We start from the raw sequence: 21115 nt of genomic DNA on the forward strand, positions 1-21115 counted from the left end.
CGGGTTTTAGCATTCTATTCAGCGACGTTAGTGACAGAGTTGTGCGAACATGTGTGAACAGTCCTAAATGCGGAAGATCGACGCGGCACTTTACATTGTTCCGCCCGAGTTCACACTCTCTGTTTGAAGCCTCCGTCTCACTCATTTTCTGCACACAGCCATCCCCTCCATTCGGTCGAGCTTATTAATTATATCTCATTAGTTGCCTTGGAAACAGGTGAAGGAATGAGGAATGGAAGGAGGAGAGAGAGAGAGTTAATAAAGGGAGGAACGAGAGAGATTTAGAATAGAGAAAAGTGGCTCCAGTAGGATCAGGCTAGTGCTAGATTAGCTTGAGTAGCACTACCTGTGGGAGCTGAGGTCTTGCTTCAGGCCTGCTGAGGAAGACGAGCCAAACGCTAAACTCGCAAAGCGAGCTGTACTTTTGTCCCCTCTCTCTGTGTGAAAATGTCAAGAAGAAGCTAAACTTCAGTTTCATTGTCTCTCGTCTTCAGACTGCGTAATGGCTTTTTACCAGTAATCTCCAAAGCTGCACTGATCAGCGACGTTAACATTTCTTTCCTGTCTTTGGCCTCCTGATTACTAACTCAGTCATGTGAAGTGGGGGTGGGGGGGGAACCGTTTCACACTTTTGGGTGCGCTACTGTTATTTCTTTACACCTACGGACCATCAAACTGCAGATGTAATAGACGTGTGAAAAGACTTGTCGACCGAATCTGAATTTTAAAACAGATTTGGTCAAAGAATTTCTCTTATGTCTTATTAGTCTTCCAGCGTAATACAAAAATAGACATTTACATCATATGTTTGTGTGATTTCAGCCTCTATACAGTACCGTGTACAGTGTCTTGTAAAAGTATTCATCCCCCTTGGTGTTTTGTCGCGTTACAAGCTGGAATGAAAACGGATTTTTGAAGAGTTGGCATCATTTGATTTACACAACATGCTTACCGCTTTAAAGATGCAAATTGTTTTATTGTGACACAAGCAATCGTTAGGATGAAAAAAACAGAAATCTGGAATGTGCATAGGTATTCACAAAAGTTAACTTTGTAGAGCCACCTTTTGCTACAATTACAGCTGCAAGTCTCTTGGGGTATGTCTCTATTAGCTTAGCACAGCTAGCCACTGGGATTTTTGCCCGTTCCTCAAGGCAAAACTGCTCCAACTCCTTCAAGTTAGATGGGTTGCGTTGGTCTTCAAGTTATGCCACAGATTCTCAATTAGATTGAGGTCTGGGCTTTGATTAGGCCATTCCAAGACATTTAGGGTGTTTTCACACCTGGTCCCCTTTAAAGGAACCAGACTCAGTCCTCTTTAAGTGGACCAAAAAGTGGACCAGCAGAAAAAGAACTCAGTTCTTTTTGTGTTCACACTGTGAATTTATTACAAAGAGGACTGGGTTCTCTTTCTGGTCCAGTTAAGCTTTGATGGGGCCTCAGTCCTCTTTCTGTTCACACCAGGTCCTCTAGAGCCCTCAGACCCCCAGTGCACGGAATTCTGGGTAATTTTCTCTTGAATCAAAATGTCTGCTGCCATGCTTGCCCTGCTGTATTCTTTGATCAAAATAGTGCGGATTAAGGAAAATAAATTTATTCCAGCGGCTGTGGTAAGTTCCAAAAGGAAGTTGAGTTTCCCTGCTACAGTCACGCGACCAACTACGGCAAACGAAGAAGGTTAAACTACAGTGAAAAAGGCGAAGTGAACCCGGTGCGCTTTTTGTTCACAATGCGCAGATTAGGCGAATCGTACCGTTGATTTTTAGCGAACCGCACTGAGACCACCTGAGGTGGTTTCAGTTCGGTTCGCTTTAAAGGGGTCTGGGTACGGTTGGAGTGTTCACATATGCGCAAAAAATGCTGTCATCGATCTGAGTTCGGTTAGATGGCTGAAAGGGACCAAGTGTGAAAACACCCTTAAATGTTTCCCTTTAAACCACTCCAGTGTAGCTTTAGCAGTATGTTTAGGGTCATTGTCCTGCTGGAATGTGAACCTTCGTCCCAGTCTCAAACCTCTGGCCGACTCAAACAGGTTTTCCTCCAGAATTGGCCTGTATTTAGTGCCATCCATCTTTCCTTCAGTCCTGACCAGCTTTCCTGTCCCTGCAGATGAAAAATATCCCCACAGCATGATGCTGCCACCACCATGCTTCACTGTAGGAACGGTGTTCTCAGGGTGTTGGGTTTGTGCCACACATGGCATTTCCCATGATGACCAAAAAGATCCATTTTTGTCTCATTTGACCAGAGAATCTTCTTCCATGTGTTTGGGGAGTCTGCCACATGCTGTAGGGCAAACTCCAAACGTGTTTTCTTAAGCAATGACTTTTTTTTTCTGGCCACTCTTCTATAAAGCCCCACTCTGTGGAGTGTACAGCTTAAAGTGGTCCTATGGACAGATTCTCCCATCTTTGCAGCTCCTTCTTGAGTGTCTTTGTTGCATCTCTGATTAATGCCCTCCTTGCCCGGTCTGTGAGTTTTGGTGTGCAGCCTTCTCTTGTCAGGTTTGTAGTGGTGCCATATTCTTTCCATTTTGCTATAATGGATTTAATGGCGCTCCCTGGGATATTCAAAGTTTGGGATATTTTTTCTAACCCAACCCTGAGCTATACTTCTCCACAACTTTGTCTCTGACCTGTTTGGAGGCTCCTTGGTTTTCATGTTGCTTGCTTAGCAGTGTTGCAGAGTCAGGGTCCTTCCAGAACAGGTTGATTTATACAGACATCATGTGACAGATCATGTGACACTTTGATTGCACACAGGTGGATCTTAATCAACTAATGTGACGTATGAAGTGAATTGGTTGGAGCAGCTCTTATTTAGGGGTTTTAGGGACCCTAAACATGCTGCTAAAGCTACACTGGAGTGGCTTAAAGGGAAACATTTAAATGCCTTGGAATGGCCGAATCAAAGCCCAGACCTCAATCCAGTTGAGAATCTGTGGCATAACTTGAAGATTGCTGTACACCAATGCAACCCATCTAACTTGAAGGAGTTGGAGCAGTTTTGCCTTGAGGAATGGGCAAAAACCCCAGTGGCTAGATGTGCTAAGCTAATAGAGACATACCCCAAGAGACTCGCAGCTGGAATTGTAGCAAAAGGTGGCTCTACAAAGTATTGACTTGGGGGGTGAATACCTATGCACACGCCAGATTTCTGTTTTTTCATCTTAATTATTGTTTGTGTCACAATAAAACAACAATTTTCACCTTTAAAGTTGTAGGCATGTTGTGTAAATCAAATGGTGCTAACCCTCCAAAAATCCAGTTTAATTCCAGCTTGTAATGTGATAAAACAGGATAAACACCAAGGGGGGTGAATACTTTTGCAAGGCACTGTAACGTTAGTTTTTGATTTCAGATTTCCTTTTGTTATTATGTAGTCATATGTGGAGATCGTTATCAGATTCCGACTTTACCACACTCAGACCTGCATTCCTCTTTGCCGTATTAAGTTATCTCAGCAGCCAGCTAACTCAAAAAGTACCTACTCTTGCTGTTATTGTGTGCTTATTCTCAGTTATGTAAGCCAGGGCATGTTTTTGCTGCTTATCAGCCAAGGCCAACATTAGGGAAGATCTGCGTTTTTTTTCCCCCAGTTTTTCTTTTTTTTTTGGTAAAACAAGTGAAAGCATGGCAGAGAAAACCCAGCCCAGGTTGTAAACACAGCAAAACATGGCCCAAGAATCCACCAGAGATGGGCTTGTGTTGTTGTTTAGTCTCTGATTCTACAGGCAGGAAGATAACATGCGGAAAGATCAGAGCGGATGCTTGTCCCACAGGCGTGCTGCCTTTTTGCTTTTTGTATTTTTCTTTTCTCTTTCTCTCTTATGTCCGACCGCCTGTTAGTGGTCATCTTTAGTGGTCTGAAAAACAGGAAGTGGGAAAGCAGGATATAGGAGAGCACTTTGCTCTGCCCATGGCCTGTGATGTGGAACTCCACAGGAAGTGCCAGTGTCATGGTTATACATAAGACTCTGGCCATAACGTACATGTAGGAGAAATGAGAAATAAGGGACTGGGAGGACAGTTGTGCCTATTTTGTGTTCTCTGCTTTTATTCATTATATTTATCATTTTTAAGAGAAAAGGTTGGTTATTTTCCTCCTTTGGGCGGCACGGTGGTGTAGTGGTTAGCACTGTCGCCTCCTAGCAAGAAGGTTCTGGGTTCGAGCCCAGCGGCCGACGGAGGCCTGTCTGTGTGGAGTTTGCGTGTTCTCCCCGTGTCTGCATGGGTTTCTTCTGGGTGCTTCGGTTTCCCCCACAGTCCAAAGACTTAAAAGCAATAGGTCAGGCGAGGGACAAACAGACTATCCGAGGCCCAGAGAAAAAACGGAATCGCAGAACAGGAACGAGAATCGGGAAACCAGGAGATCTACACAGGAAATAAGGCTCGGTAATATGTACGTAACGTACCGCAATACTTCGCAGTGAGCACATGTTTTCAGAATCTTTATACAGGCGACTTCGTCTTCGATGATTGCGCCTTCATCTTGTGCAGGTGTGCATCGTTAATGGCGTGTGTGCGAGAGTCCGCTCGGTGCACGCGCAGTCCGGAGCACACCCGAGAGTCCGACTGATGCACGCGCCCCGACGCGCAGGTGTGACATGTATAAGTTCTGTCATTTTGAGGAGTAAATAGAAGACTGAGTGCATCAATGTTATTGTTTCTGTGCATCAAGAATAAGATTCATTTTCAGTTCTACTGATTAAATTACTGCCTTAATACACCTCACTACTTACAAAACCATTCAGCAAGCAGCGGAGCCTCCTAAGCTCTTTTTGCTAGTTAGCTACATTATGGGACAACTGGGATGTTTGACAAAGTGCTTTTTCTCCTTCTGATCAAGCACCTTGAAATCCTTTACCCACCCAGACTTGAAGTGCCACAGGCTTCTGCGCTCTTAAACGTCTTCATGCACTTTCGAGAACAGTTAGAGGGATGCTGTATGAGATTAGTGCAAGTGAGGCAAAAGTTTGAGATGTTTTCTGCCATTTTAAGTGGAGTCGGCAGTTTGGAGGAAAGCACATGAGCATCGCAGTATGTTTTATCAGCTTTGTTGAAGTATTGTTTAATTACAGCCAAAGTAAGGTGAGCAATTTTACACCTCTTGGTACGAGGTAGAGGTCTGCGCGGGACAGAATTTTCAGTCCCGCTCCCGCATTGTGCAGTCCCGCTCCCGCAAAGAATTATGATTTTCAGTCCCGCTCCCGCAAAGAATTATGATTTTCAGTCCCGCTCCCGCCTGCGCCTGCCATATTTTGTCCCGCTCCCGCCCGCAAATCCCACATGATGCAGACGTTCGCGTTATTTCTCACGAAAGTTCTTGTCATTGGCTTGGGGAATTAAACATGCTGAGCTTAGCTGAGCTCTCCACTGACCGATCCTTCACCTAGCGCACGTAGCGAGGGTGCGTGTTGCCAGGCGGCATGCGCAGCTGAGGCTTTACAGAGATAGTCTGCTCTTTTGCCATGATCGGAGATCTCAAAGACGGAAGAGCGGAAAGGAATCGGAAACGTACGCGAGATTAGACCACCTCCGCAAATTTAGGCATCTTAAAATGTTTTTATTAATGCCAAATAAAATATCCAGCACAAATTATATACAATAGACATAAATTAATAATTTATAAATTTTATTTTAAACACATTTTTAGTTAGCAGGACTGCAGCTTATCACCTCTCCCGCCCTCTCCCCCATTGTGCACTCCCCCTCCCGCCCGTGCCTGCAATGAGCTTTCAAAATTTGTCCCGCGCTGCATTGCTTTGCGTCGGGTCCTGCGGGACTCCCGCGGGAGTGCAGGGCTCTAGTACGAGGATTGGGCCATCGCTGATGCCTGACAGTCATTATAATGTTGAACCCAGCATCGTGATTCCTCCCATTTCTTTCTCCTTAACAATTCTTGTTCTTATCAATTCCCCATTTCCATTCCAAAATGGGGAAAAAAAAAAGAGGTCAAATATCTTTATTCTTTTAAGTGTTCCCCAAATACTCACACTGTCGTGATGTTAGCCATGCTAACATGTATCTAAATAAATGGATACACTCTTACCTTGATGCATGACTTAGTCACATAGACAGGTCCTGGCAGATACTCCACCAGTCAAGAGTTTGGACACACCTTCGAATTCAATGGTTTTTCTTTTTTATGAATGAAGACACTTCATGTCTTAAAGTAATGATGGATGTCATTTCTCTTTACTTAGTTGAGCGGTTCTTGACACAATATGGATTACTACAGTTGTGGAATAGGGCTATTTACTGTATTTTTATTATTTACTATTTACTGTTTGATCTCAAACACGTTAAGAAGGCAAGAAACTGCACTCTAACTTTTGACGAGGCACACGCGCTAATTGAAAAACATTCCAGGTGACTCCCTCATGAAGCTGGTTAAGATAATGCCGATACTACTGCATCCCAAACAATTAGAACATCATAAAGTTCAATATTTTCCATCAGTTATTTAAGAAAGTGAAAATTGAATATGTTCTAGACTCATTACACGTAAACGAAAATGTTTCAAGCATTTTTCTGTTTAAATTTTGATAATTATGCCCGACAGTGCAAAAAAAACCAACCAACCAAAAAAAAAAAAACACATCTCAAAATATGAAAATATTTAATTTCAAGTTTGAGTAAAACAGTATAAATACAGTGTATCTCTCGGTCTAGTTCAGTACATGCAACCACCATCACGAGGAAGGCTGCTGACTTGACAGTTGTCCAGAAGACGATTATCGACACCCTCCACAAGGAGGGTAAGCCACAGGTCATTGCTGAAGAGGCTGGCTGGAAAAGGTGCACAAGCAATAGGGATGATCACAGCTTTGAAAGGATCGTCAAGAAAAGTCGATCCAAGAACTTGGGAGAGCTTCACAAGGAGTGGACTGAGGCTGGTGTCAGTGCATCAAGAGCCAGCACGCACAGACGTCTTCAGGAAAGGGGATACAACTGTCACATTCCTAATATCAAGCCACTCTTGAACCAGAGACAACATCAGAAGTGTCTTACCTGGGCTAAGGAGAGAAAGAACTGGACTGTTGCTCAGTGGTCCAAAGTCCTCTTTTCACATGAAAGTAAATGTTGCATTTCATTTGTAAATCAAGCTCCTAGAGTCTGGAGGAAGAGTGGAGAGGCGCAGAATCCAAGGTGTTTGAAGTCCTGTGTGAAGTTTCCACAGTCTGTGATGATTTGGGGTGCCATGTCATCTGCTGGTGTTGGACCACTGTGCTTTATCAAGTCCACAGTCAATGCAGCCGTCCACCAGGAGATTTCAGAGCACTTTATGCTTCCATCTGCTGACAAGCTTTATGGAGATGCCGAGTTCCTTTTCCAGCAGGCGCCCACAGCGCCACAACTACAACCAAATGGTTTGCTGATCATGATATCACTGTCCTTGATTGGGCAGCCAGCTCACCTGACCTGAACCCCAGAGAGAATCTATGAGCTATTGTGAAGAGGAAGATGAGAAACACCCGACCCAAAAATACAGACAAGCTGAAGGCTGTTATCAAAGCAACTTGGGCTTCATCAACACCTCAGCAGTGCCACAGGCTGATCGCCTCCATACCATGCTGCCTTGATGCAGTAATTCTGGTAAAATTGTCCTAACCAAGTATTGAGTGTATAAATGAACATACTTTCCAGAAGTTGGACATTTTCTGTATTCTAAATCCTTTTTTGATTGATCTGAGGAAATATTCTAAGGCCAAGTTTACATTAGACCGTATCTGTCTCGTTTTCTTCGCGGATGCACTGTCCGTTTACATTAAACCGCCAGGAAACGGGAATCCGCCAGGGTCCACGTATTCAATCCAGATCTTGTGTGGTCCAGTGCTGTGTAAACATTGAGGATACGCGGATACGCTGTGCTGAGCTCTAGCTGGCGTCGTCATTGGACAACGTCACTGTGACATCCACCTTCCTGATTCGCTGGCGTTGGTCATGTGACGCGACTGCTGAAAAACGGCGCGGACTTCCGCCTTGTATCACCTTTCATTAAAGAGTATAAAAGTATGAAAATACTGCAAATACTGATGCAAATACTGCCCATTGTGTAGTTATGATTGTCTTTAGGCTTGCCATCCTTCCACTTGCAAGTGGTAAGTGATGTGCACTGGGATCTCACACACAGCGGCTCAGTCCCGAATCACTGCTTGTGCACTTCACTCGCGCGCTCTGTGAGCTGCGCAGGGCCGGAGTGCGCACCCTCCAGAGGGCACTCGCTGTTCAGGGCGGAGTGATTTGGAGCGCAGGATGCCTGCGGAGCCGAGCGTATCCGTGTATTGGCGTTGCTGTGCGCACGCGAATCGTGTATTGGCGTTGCTGTGTGCACGCTAATCGTTTTAAAAACGTTAATCTGATGATCCGCTGATACGGTCTAATGTAAACTTGGCCTAAGAATTTGAGAGACTGGATTTCTGATTTTCATGACCTATAAGATATCTCATCTCAAGCCGCTTTATCCTTCTACAGGGTCGCAGGCAAGCTGGAGCCTATCCCAGCTGACTACGGGCGAAAGGCGGGGTACACCCTGGACAAGTCGCCAGGTCATCACAGGGCTGACACATAGACACAGACAACCATTCACACTCACATTCACACCTACGCTCAATTTAGAGTCACCAGTTAACCTAACCTGCATGTCTTTGGACTGTGGGGGAAACCGGAGCACCCGGAGGAAACCCACGCGGACACGGGGAGAACATGCAAACTCCGCACAGAAAGGCCCTCGCCGGCCACGGGGCTCGAACCCAGAACCTTCTTGCTGTGAGGCGACAGCGCTAACCACTACACCACCGTGCCGCCCCCATATGAAAGTTTACCTTTTTAAATTAAATTAGGGAAAAAAAAAACCTTTTTCATGATATTCTATTTGTTTGAGATGCACTAGTAGTGTATAAAGTGTCAAGGTAAACGGTGGCTACTTTGAAGAATCTAAAATATGAAACATAGTTGTTGTGTTTTTTTTTTTTTTATAAACACATTTTTGTTTACTGCATCATTCCATATATGTTCCAGATGTTATTTCATAGTTTTGATGTCTTCAGTGTTGACAATGTAGAAAATAGTCAAAATACAGAAAAACCTATGAAATGAGTAGGCGTGTCAAACTTTTGACTGCTGCTGTTGCTATGCATGTCCCTGCAGATATGTAGCCTTTGTTTGTTATAATAAAGGGTTATCGTGTTCAAGAACTGATAGGTAGAACTGAAATTCAGGTTTTTTTTTTTTTAAACGGGTGCCCTGTACTTGGCATTTTGGATTCGGTTCTAATTTAGAACTGAGTTTTGGTTCCCAACCAAATTGCAGAACCCTTATGTCCTGCTATGTAAGCTGTGGGAGCGGGCAGGAGCCGCTTTTCTTCTGAGCAGACACTTGTTTGATGGCTTGCGCCTGCTCCATCATACGGGTTGTATAAAAGTCGCCGTAAGACGACCACCCCCCAAACCCACAATGCCAACACCGAGGTCACTGTCCATCGTGTTGTTTCACTGTAGACTTTTTCATCTGCCAGTTTGGTAGACATTGCCCAACCCTATATTTGTACCAGAAATTCAGTTCCAAATGGAAATATCCATCCATCCATCCATCCATCCATCCATCCATCCATCCATCCATCCATCCATCCATCCATCCATCCATCCATCCATCCATCCATCCATCCATCCATCCATCATCTGTAGCTGCTTATCCTGTGCAGGGTTGCAGGCAAGTTGAAGCCTATCCCAGCTGACTTGTCAGTGGTGTACCTAGAGGCAGGGTACACCATGGACAAGTCGCCAGGTCATTGCAAGACTGACACAAATGCTGTGTTCACACTTATACCGGTACGAAAGTGGTATAACTGTATCGATACAAAGTGTACCGGTACAGTTTAGTGCATCTGTCCACACTAGCGAGAAATGTTTGCGGTTTTCTTTCACGGTAGTTGAAATGCGCGTGCGCGAAATGTTTCCGTGGTTACCGAGTAACTTCCTTCCGAGAATATGGCAGATGAAACAACGTGTGTGTGCTTTTTGTTGTCAGTGTACAGTCTGTATTTCTGGTGGTCATTTATTCAGCCGAATCGTATAAAACGCGCGAGGCAGTTGAGAAAGAAGAAAAGAAAACGAATCTCCGTTCTTCACTATTTTATTCAGCGAAGACATCGATTGAGGTGTGTGACTTTGCGCATGCGCATTATATTTGTATCGATACAGAGCCGCTTCATCTGTCCACACTACAGCGAAGCGCTACAGTACCGATACCGTACCGGTACGAAACCCATACGTTTGTGGGTTTCGTACCGATACAGTTATACCGCTACAGTACCGGTATAGTTGCTAGTGTGGACAGGTGTTGCGGTACGAAAGTAGTATCGTATCGGTACAAAATCCCTAGTCTGGACAGGGTAATAGAGACACACAACCATCCACACTCGCACCTACTGTCAATTTCGAGCCACCAGTTAACCTAACCTGCATGTCTTTGGACTGTGGGGGAAACCGGAGCACCCGGAGGAAACCCACGCGGACACGGGGAGAACATGCAAACTCCGCACAGAAAGGCCCTCGCCGGCCACGGGGCTCGAACCCGGACCTTCTTGCTGTGAGACGACAGCGCTAACCACTACACATTATTATTATTATTATTATTCTCATCTCATCTCATTATCTGTAGCCGCTTTATCCTGTTCTACAGGGTCGCAGGCGAGCTGGAGCCTATCCCAGCTGACTACGGGCGAAAGGCGGGGTACACCCTGGACAAGTCGCCAGGTCATCACAGGGCTGACACATAGACACAGACAACCATTCACACTCACATTCACACCTACGCTCAATTTAGAGTCACCAGTTAACCTAACCTGCATGTCTTTGGACTGTGGGGGAAACCGGAGCACCCGGAGGAAACCCACGCGGACACGGGGAGAACATGCAAACTCCACACAGAAAGGCCCTCGCCGGCCGCTGGGCTCAAACCCAGAACCTTCTTGCTGTGAGGCGACAGCGCTAACCACTACACCACCGTGCCGCCGCCCACTATACCTTATTATTAATAATAATAATAAAAAAGTGAAATCCACTGTTGGTATCTATTGAGTCTTTATTCAAAAGGAAATCTAAAGGCTTTAAAATAAAACGCTCGTTCGTTTTACAAGCCCAATAAAAAGGGTTAAGTGTGAAACTCCTGTGTTTTGTTGCACATGTAGCCAATTACAAACCACTAAAGTCCTAAAAGGGCTTTAATTAAGTAAAGGGGGTAAGGGCAGCCCTGTGCAAAATAATGGGTTTGTAGAATAGTGAGGTGGCGGGGCCTTGTGTAACGGTTTTGGCAGTTTGAAGACGGTATGGTTTGTGTGTGTACAAGAGTACGGTGTGTGTTTGTGTTGTAATTATAGTGGTAGCGGAGTGTTTTATTGAGTGTGAAAGGCTTGACCCTTGAATCAGCCTCCCACTCCCCCATGTCCTACAGGGAGACGAAGAAGGAGAGAGGGAAAGGGAGAAAGTAAGACACGCGCGCACACACAGGATAATGTAGTCAAATAACACCGGGTCCAAGTCTCCTTTTTCAAGTATACTTGGATGTGTGTGTGCTTTCTGGCACACAAACACACCTATTGTGCACTCAAAGACTGTGATTTACATTTATATCGAGCCTCTTATCCTGACATCTTAGTTACAATACGCAATACTTCACAGCGAGAGGTCCCGTTTCTTCACTAATTAATTTTCCTTTCCACCAGTCTTTTAGTTCATCATTTACTCCACATGGAAACAATTCATTTCAAGACATGACATACTTTTGAAGTCGCCAAATAATCCTGTCTTTTTGTATAAAACCCCTTTGTTGTGGAAAGGCTTACAATAGCATTCGAAAGCAGTATTAGTAATGAGTTCATGACTTCTCAGCGATGGGTTTCTTTTCTTCACGGTTTACTTGACTAGAACTAACAGCCACCTTCCAGGAAACTTTGCGGCATGTCTCACAGACACTCAGTTACGTATTTGATCGCGTGCAGACCAGGTCATGTTCAGTACAACATGTGGACATGGACATATTCCGTACACCATTTACACCCATTGATTTTCATCTCAAACACAGACAGAGTATTGATCAGCTCCTTTAAAAACATTTAGTAAACACCTTACAGAAATGCTGAGCTGGGTGCCTGGACAAATTCATTAGCTAAGTGAAAACGCCAGTGTGCTTGTCCAATTTGTCCCGAAGCTCAATTAATAAGGCTACAGAATACAGTGTCTTGCAAAAGAAACCCCTTGGTGTTTGTCCTGTTTTGTCACATTACAAGCTGGAATTAAAATGGATTTTTGGAGAGTTAGCATCGTTTGATTTACCCAACCTGCCTACAACTTTTAAAGGTGAAAATTGTTGTTTTATTGTGACACAAACAATAATTAAGATGAAAAAACAGAAATCTGGAGTGTGCATAGGTATTCACCCCCTCCAAAGTCAGTACTTTTGTAAAGCCAACTTTTGCTACAATTAAAGCTGCTAGTCTCTTGGGGTATGTCTCTATTAGCTTAGCACATCTAGCCACTGGGATTTTTGCCCATTCCTCAAGGCAAAACTGCTCCAACTCCTTCAAGTTAGATGGGTTGTGTTGGTGTACAGCAATCTTCAAGTTATGCCACAGATTCTCAATTGGATTGAGGTCTGGGCTTTGATTCGGCCATTCCAAGACATTTAAATGTTTCCCTTTAAACCACTCCAGTGTAGCTTTAGCAGTATGTTTAGGGTCATTGTCCTGCTGGACTGTGAACCTTCATCCCAGTCTGAAACCTCTGGCCGACTCAAACAGGTTTTCCTCCAAAATTGGCCTGTATTTAGTGCCATCCATCTTTCCTTCAGTCCTGACCAGCTTTCCTGTCCCTGCAGATGAAAAATATCCCCACAGCATGATGCTGCCACCACCATGCTTCACTGTAGGAATGGTGTTCTCAGGGTGTTGGGTTTGCGCCACACATGGCATTTTCCATGATGGCCAAAAAGATCCATTTTAGTCTCATTTGACCAGAGAATCTTCTTCCATGTGTTTGGGGAGTCTGCCACATGCTGTTGGGCAAACTCCAAACGTGTTTTCTTAAGCAATGACTTGTTTTTTTTCTGGCCACTCTTCTATAAAGCCCCGCTCTGTGGAGTGTACGGCTTAAAGTGGTCCTATGGACAGATACTCCCATCTTTGCAGCTCCTTCTTGAGTGTCTTTGTTGCATCTCTGATTAATGCCCTCCTTGCCCGGTCTGTGAGTTTTGGTGTGCAGCCTTCTCTTGTCAGGTTTGTAGTGGTGCCATATTCTTTCCATTTTGCTATAATGGATTTAATGGCGCTCCCTGGGATATTCAAAGTTTGGGATATTTATAATAACCCAACCCTGATCTATACTTCTCCACAACTTTGTCTCTGACCTGTTTGGAGGCTCCTTGGTTTTCATGTTGCTTGCTTAGTAGTGTTGCAGAGTCAGGGTCCTTCCAGAACAGGTTGATTTCTGCAGACATCATGTGACAGATCATGTGACACTTTGATTGCACACAGGTGGATCTTAATCAACTAATGTGACGTATGAAGTGAATTGGTTGGAGCAGCTCTTATTTAGCCTGGGCCCGCCCATCCTAAGTGTGACGCAACACGGGGGGCTGTTGTGAACTTAGTTTGGCAAGGCAAGCTATCTCCAGCTTTTCCAAGCTCCCGAAAAATCGGGAGCCAATCAACTTTGAGCATCTCCAACGGCCCTGGGTAGAGGCGTGTTCAAGGCAGTGACGTAGTAGAACTGCGACCGGAAGCCATAGATTGTTTACAGAATCTCTGCCGGAAGTGCTTCATTCACTAGAAACATTCCGAACATGGAGCAGCGGCAAGCCTTTGACACAGCGGTAGATGCTGTATTGAAAGCATTCAACGGGAAGTTCTCATTGAAAATGGAGCAAAGAGCAGCCCTGGAGGTATTTATTGAAAGGAAGGACGTTTTCGCCTTGCTCCCGACCGGCTTCGGTAAGAGTTTAATCTACCAGTTAGCCCCGCTGGTAGCCAAATCAGTGGGGCTCAACGAGAATCCTATCGTTGTGGTCGTCTCGCCTTTGATCGCGCTATTATCGTCCTCTTCCTCTTCAGCTCCTCCTTCTTCTTCCTGTTACTCAAGCAGTTTCCATCGCGTCACATACGTCAGAGGAAAGAGTGATGTGATTGGTTTAAGCTTCGTCACAGCCTTTTCTGGCTTCGACCAGTAGCAAACTGAGGCGTTTCAGGGAGGCGGGTCAACCACGCGCTTTGGGAAACGGTTGGGCTTAATATCTATGCCAGACCCAATGCTCGCAGAGCTTTGAAGTTGCGTTAGCCAAACTAGCTCTTATTTAGGGGTTGCATAGGAAAGGGGGTGAATACTTATGCACACTCCAGATTTCTGTTTTTTCATCTTAATTATTGTTTGTGTCACAATAAAACAACAATTTGCACCTTTAATGTTGTAGGTATGTTGTGTAAATCAAATGATGCTAAGTCCCCAAAAATCCATTTTAATTCCAGCTTGTAATGCGACAAAACGGGACAAACACCAAGGGGGAGGAATACTTTTGCAAGGCACTGTCAGTCAAAAGAATGACAAGCTGGTTATGAGCATTAAAACAGACTATGGATAATAAATTTTATTCTCTCCTGATTAAGTCTGTGCTGATGCATGGTCCTGTTTTCAGGCAGAAACTCTGCTAACGTTTCAGCTCTGAGCTGTGCTGTTCTCTTGTCCGATGCAACGTCATGCCTGTGTAGCGTCTTCCTTTTCACTTGATGAAGTGTTTAAATGCAAGGTGACTGTGAGTTGTGCTCGCATTAGAGTTATGTAACAGTTTTTGTGCTGCACTGTATTATATTTTGCTTAATTTAGCCACTGTTTGCACATCCCCTCCTATTCCTGAACCGGGAAAGAACAGCTTGCATCCATTCATGCTAATTAATATGCATAGTAAAAACTATTTCAACAGCCAGATCGTGTCCGTGGTCTGATGTGCACGTTGCAAGATTAGGAAAATATTAGTGCATGCTGCAGCATTGAGGTGCTTCACACCACTCAGAAATATATGAAGCAGTGGGTGTTGAAACAAACATATCAAGCATTCTTTTGTGAACGTCACAAGGGAGTAGAGATTTTTTTTTTTTTTCTTTCTCGAGTCAGAGGATGAATGAAGTAAAACATCCTGTTGACTATTATATTAACAGCCTACTGGACCTGCTTGTTCAAGAAAAACTGATAGCCGAGATATATTATCTGCTTGACCTGATTTGGGCATTCCTGAGTGTGATCAGTTATCCATCCATCCATACATACATACATACATACATACTGCTTATCTGTCAGGGCCATGGGCAAGTTGGAGCCAATCCCAACTGACTTCAAGTGAGAGGTGGGTTACACCCTGGGCAGATCGCCAGTTTATCGCAGGGTGAACGCAGACAAAGAACCATTGACACCTATGCGCAATTTAGGCTACATCCACATGACAACGGCAGTGAGATGTTTTTTTTTTTTTTTTTTAAATATCGCGTCCACATGGGCAACGGATCAGTAAAATATCAGGTCCATATGGCAACGCAACGCTTGCTGAAAACGATGCAATACACATGCCACACCTCTACGTGCGCTGTAAGACGGTCCCATCGGAGACACCAGAACAATAGAAGAAGTAGACGCATGCGCATAAACCCCTTCTTCTGTAGCATCAGCCACAAAGTTTTGATTATTAATCAGTAGCGTAAAACGAAAGACGCGGAAAGAGGAATGAATGGGGGTAGATGGAAGCCGGTACGCCAACATTCTGATATCCTCCAGAATTCTTTAATGGTCCGGAATAAATTGAATGCTACACGTTGATAGATTACTTTGTTCTTCTACGCCCTTTTTGAGGAATGTATTGTCGGACTTAAACCAACATCTGAAGAGGTGAGATCGCTCCTTTTTTTTTTTTTTTCCTATGTTTGCTGGCGGGATTGTTTTTGTTTTTGGAAAGCGCACGGGCGGTGTGTGGTTTGGTACTGCTTCCGCAGTGTTTGGACTAAAGACTCTGCCCTAAGGGCTATTCTCTCACTCTCTCTCACTTTGCACCATTACACAATAAATATTCACAGTGAAAATATTTTGTAAGCGCGTTTCATGAACCAAGTTATAGGATTTGTTGACAACTCGCATCGAGTTCGTTACACTTCTACCCGGCGTGAAGCACTGACAGTCATGTGGTTGTGATGTCATCGTAAACAAATCCGTTCTACTCATCCAGACGACTTCGCAACGGTGCCATTGCCAGATTTTTCCACTCTGGAACCCGTTCTCAAAAGATTTCGTTTTGGGGCACCCAAAACACCGGTGCCGTGTGGACGCCAGGCCGAAACGATAAACAATTTTATCAGATTCACCTGAATCCGTTGCCGTGTGGACAGGGCCTTAGAGCAGCTAGTTGACCTAATCCACATGTCTATTGAACTGTGGGAGGAAACTAGAGCGCCCAGAGACCCACGCAGGTACGGGAAGAACATGCAGACTCCACAGAGAAAGAGCCCAGTCGGCCACAAAGTTCAAACCCAGAACCTTCTTTCTGTGAGGTGACGGTGATGAACAATGCTGAACATTATTATACACTACCGTTCAAAAGTTTGGGGTCACCCAGTCAATTTTGTGTTTTCCATGAAAAGTCACACTTTTATTTCCCACCATAAGTTGTAAAATGAATAGAAAATATAGTCGAGACATTTTTCTGGCCATTTTGAGCATTTAATCGACCCCACAAATGTGATGCTCCAGAAAGTCAATCTGCTCAAAGGAAGGTCAGTTTTATAGCTTCTCTAAAGAGCTCAACTGTTTTCAGCTGTGCTAACATGATTGTACAAGGGTTTTCTAATCATCCATTAGCCTTCTGAGGCAATGAGCAAACACATTGTACCATTAGAACACTGGAGTGAGAGTTGCTGGAAATGGGCCTCTATACACCTATGGAGATATTGCACCAAAAACCAGACGTTTGCAGCTAGAATAGTCATTTAGCACATTAGCAATGTATAGAGTGCATTTCTGATTAGTTTAAAGTGATCTTCATTGAAAAGAACAGTGCTTTTCTTTCAAAAATAAGGACATTTCAAAGTGACCCCAAACTTTTGAACGGTAGTGTACATACAGGCCACTTTTTCCATGGAACAAAAACATGTATTCGATTCCCTTCTAGTGGGTTTATTGACAGCTTGCATTATTGTGATCATATCGCTTATCCTCCATGCATTACGCCGCTCTCCCCAATGGAGAACGAGCATGCAATATTGTTATAATATTGCGCGCTGCCGATACAACATGACGTCGCATGTCAGAGCTCATGCGAAGATCCAATGACACAACTTTTCTGCCGCGCATGCACACAATCATTTCTCTGTCCACCGGGAAAGAGAGAAGATGAGGCTAATCCAGTGCTACTGCTAGGATTAGCTATGCTATAATTAAGCATTAAATGAACAAACTGAAGACGCGCTGAACACCCGAAAGGCTACCAAAACTTCATTATATACCCTTCACGCTTATTTACAAGAGGAAAAACATACCAACAGACATCGAAAAACTGGAAAAGAGACCCGTCGGAGATATCAAACTTCCGCACTAGCGAGTGACCGTGACAGTTTGTAAGCAAACACGGCCGTGAGGTTTGCTTCATTAAAAGCGGAAGATTTTGAGAGAATTTTGTGTGTAGTTGTCGATGTTGATTTTAAAAGTAACTCAGTAAATTACACAGGGAAAAAAAAAATTCAACTTGACTGCGCTAGAATTGGCTAACGCTACTGCTGAATGCTACAACAGCGAGAAGGTAACTGGACTGCCGCGCTAACAGCACCGAGTCGCGGGTAAGCTTGTGTTAGCCTTCGAGAACGCTGATAGGAAGTGTGTGTGTGTATGTATTATAATCATAATAATATTGTCTGGCTTTTTGTTTCATGGTCTATCAGATATATTCCATTCAGCTACTCATCTTCGACTCGTTCAATATCATGCTAGCTGAATGGAATCTATCCGATAGACTGCGAAAAAAAAAAGCCAGCCAACATTATTTAAATGTTAGTTTGTGTTTCTTTCGCAACTAATTCTCATGATAAATAATACATAGTAAAGAGAAGACATAACACCGATACTAGGGTGCATCAGTTGCCCTCACTTTCATAAAATCTGAGGCATTTTTGTTTGGGTGTTCCTTTTCACCAGTAAAGACATCCTGTAAAATGTTTTGACCATATTCAAAAGTCTAATGGTGGCACCATGAGGTTCATTTTTTGCCAAAAAAAAACGCTTATTTTTAGCCTAGTAAACTAGACCCACCCGCCTAGTGGCCAAAAATATTTTTTGCCTGCGAGTGGGTCTAGCCTCGCATCATATCAACAAAACACCCGGGCATCAAATCGTGCCCGCCAATCACAACGCAAGGTTTTTGTTTGGATTCTTTGGGCGGGCTTTTGCAGGAGTGACGACAAAGCTGCGCGACGCTGGAGAAAGCACAGCAGGAAAGATGGCTACGGCTAGTGAACAGCGCGCGTTTGACTCCGCTTTGGAATCAGTTTTAGAAGAATTAGACTTGGAGTTTTCGTTGAAACATGAGCAGGAAGAGGCTCTCCGCTCATTCCTTTTCAAGAAGGACGTTTTCGCTGTTTTGCCGACCGGCTATGGCAAAAGTCTGATCTACCAGCTGGCTCCGCTCGTAGCCAAAAGGATGGGGCTAGTTTGTGCAGTACGAAGAATTAATAAACAGCTTTGAAACATTACTTTTTGATTGTTTCTTATTTTCCCGTTATTTTAAATTTAAGGGAAATTATTTCACCAAACACCACTAAATAAAAACTCTCAAAAACAGTTTAAGCAAACCCTTGAAAAACACTTGAAAAAAATAAGTGTATGTTAAGTATGTGGTACAGACTCCAAACTTGTGGTCATTATCTCCAAACTTCTTAATATCTAGAACCTGTTTATTAATTAATACGCATTTTGAAAAATTATTAATTTCAAGGTCTCCTCCACTGCTTTCTGTCGCTCTGACTACGTCACAGTCACTGTTGCGCTGATTGGTCAGAGCGTTGGCCTATACGCACAGAGACAGTTTGAAAGACAGCGGGTTGTTCCTCCCACACCCGTCGGAAATGTCTACGAGCGAGGCCAGACTAAATATTCACATTTAGTCTGGCTTGCCAGGCTAGCTTATTTGATGTTTTCGCGTAAGGTTTGAATCACAATGTTGGACTCCATTTATTGATTTCTTGTGAGCCAGAGATCATGTTAAGAACCTTTGCAAGGGATTGAGAAGCATTAATGTGATTCAGAATACATTTGTATTGTTCAAAAGTAGTTGAACAATGATTCAATGAACAGCTAAAACTCAAACTGTGCTTGATAATATATTTAGAATATGTACTAAAAATGTGTATCTAAGATATTTGGTATACTCTATAAGGTGCCATAATGTTTCATGAAAAGTGATGGAAATTTTGTCATAAAAGTCATAAAATAGCAGATTTTTCTATAACTTTGAGCTCCTGGTGCCGCCATTAAACTTTTGAATTTTGTCAAAATATTTCACGCAGTGTGTTTTCTTACCAAAAGGAACATAAAAACAAAAATGCATCATGATCGGAGGAACTTTTCATTTTTAGGGGGCAACTGATGCACCCTAACCGATAGACATATCTTGTGTCGTCGAAAGCCGTTGTTGTTAAGAGTGTTGTTAAGAGTGTTTGTTTTTAAGAGTGTTGTTAAGAGTGTTGTTTTGCATTTGTGTGTGATGAGCCTTGAAACTGACCACAGAACAGAAAACATTCACCTGATACTTCCTAACAGAGAACAGGAAGGCAGAAGGTGTCTGGATCGGCATTTGTAGCGTGTAGCAGTTTATTTTAAAAGCACAGCTTCATAGAAAGCATTCCTGATGCTAACGCGTACCGTTCGAATTTGTGAATTTGCTTTACACCACATGAGAACTGGTCTCCTAGTATAACGTATAGTTTTTTTTTTTTAAAGCATTTTAAAATTATAACAGCAGGCTCTCAGAGATAAAATCCGATAGTATCCGAGACAAGTTTGTGCACCCCTACTCATTCATAGTTGTGTTTTTTGTTTTTGTTTTTTTGTATTTTCTACATTGTCGAACAATACTTAAGATATCAAAACTATGAAATAACGTCTGGAACATATATGGAATTAAAAAATGCAAAAAAAAAAAAAAAAAAAAGGTAAATACTAAAAATACAGTAAATAGCCCTGTTCCACAGCTGTAGTAATCCGTATTATGTCAAGAAGCGCTCAGCTAAGTAAAGAGAAATGACATCCATCCTTACTTTAAAGTGCCATTCCACCATTGGATGTATTCTTTGGCATAAAATACAATATATTTTATGACAACATGACTAGACAGAGAAATCTTTTAGCTTCAAAATGATATATCAAACACAATTTTTTGACAACGACAAGTATATTAATTTTGCGACCAAAGTCACCTACCCTTTTAATTTCCGCGCGGTAGTGAAATGTGATGTCATCGGCAGGTTCCCCTTCTTGTGTACCACGTGTCGGTCTATTTTTAGACCAGGAAACCCCCAAAGTGAGAGTCATTTCTCCTCGTATATGGGGGCCAAAAAAATTGCGAAAAATTTTGAGTTAATCTTTCAGTTAGCTAGATTTATTGGTATTAGCTAGATTTATTGGTATTATTTTTATCGCGTTCTATCCGCCATTGCTGATAATCTGTGCCATGTCACACGTCACATGGTACACAAGAAGGGGAACCTGCCGATGACATCACGCGCGGAAATTAAAAGGGTAGGTGACTTTGGTCGCAAAATTAATATACTTGTCGTTGTCAAAAAATTATTTTTGATCTATCATTTTGAAGCTAAAAGATTTCTCTATCTATTGATACCATTTATATATGTTGTCAAAATATATTGTATTTTATGCCAAAGAATACATCCAATGGTGGAATGGCACTTTAAGACACGAAGAGTCTTTTAATGAATAGAAATAAAGAAAAACCACTGAATTAGAAGGTGTGTCCAAACTTTTGACTGGTACAGTATTAAAAAACAAAACAAAACACAAGACCAAGTCATCTATATA

The 21115-nt window shown here is 43.2% G+C and overlaps 1 protein-coding gene across 8 annotated transcripts in view; it reads left to right on the forward strand.

Moving 5' to 3' along the window:
• mef2aa (myocyte enhancer factor 2aa) overlaps positions 1 to 21115 on the forward strand; it is a 221383-nt gene that overhangs the window by 47330 nt on the left and 152938 nt on the right. The gene's annotated exons all lie outside the window — the stretch shown is intronic.

The sequence above is a fragment of the Neoarius graeffei genome, chromosome 6 (assembly GCF_027579695.1).
Source record: "Neoarius graeffei isolate fNeoGra1 chromosome 6, fNeoGra1.pri, whole genome shotgun sequence".
NCBI lineage: Eukaryota > Metazoa > Chordata > Actinopteri > Siluriformes > Ariidae > Neoarius > Neoarius graeffei.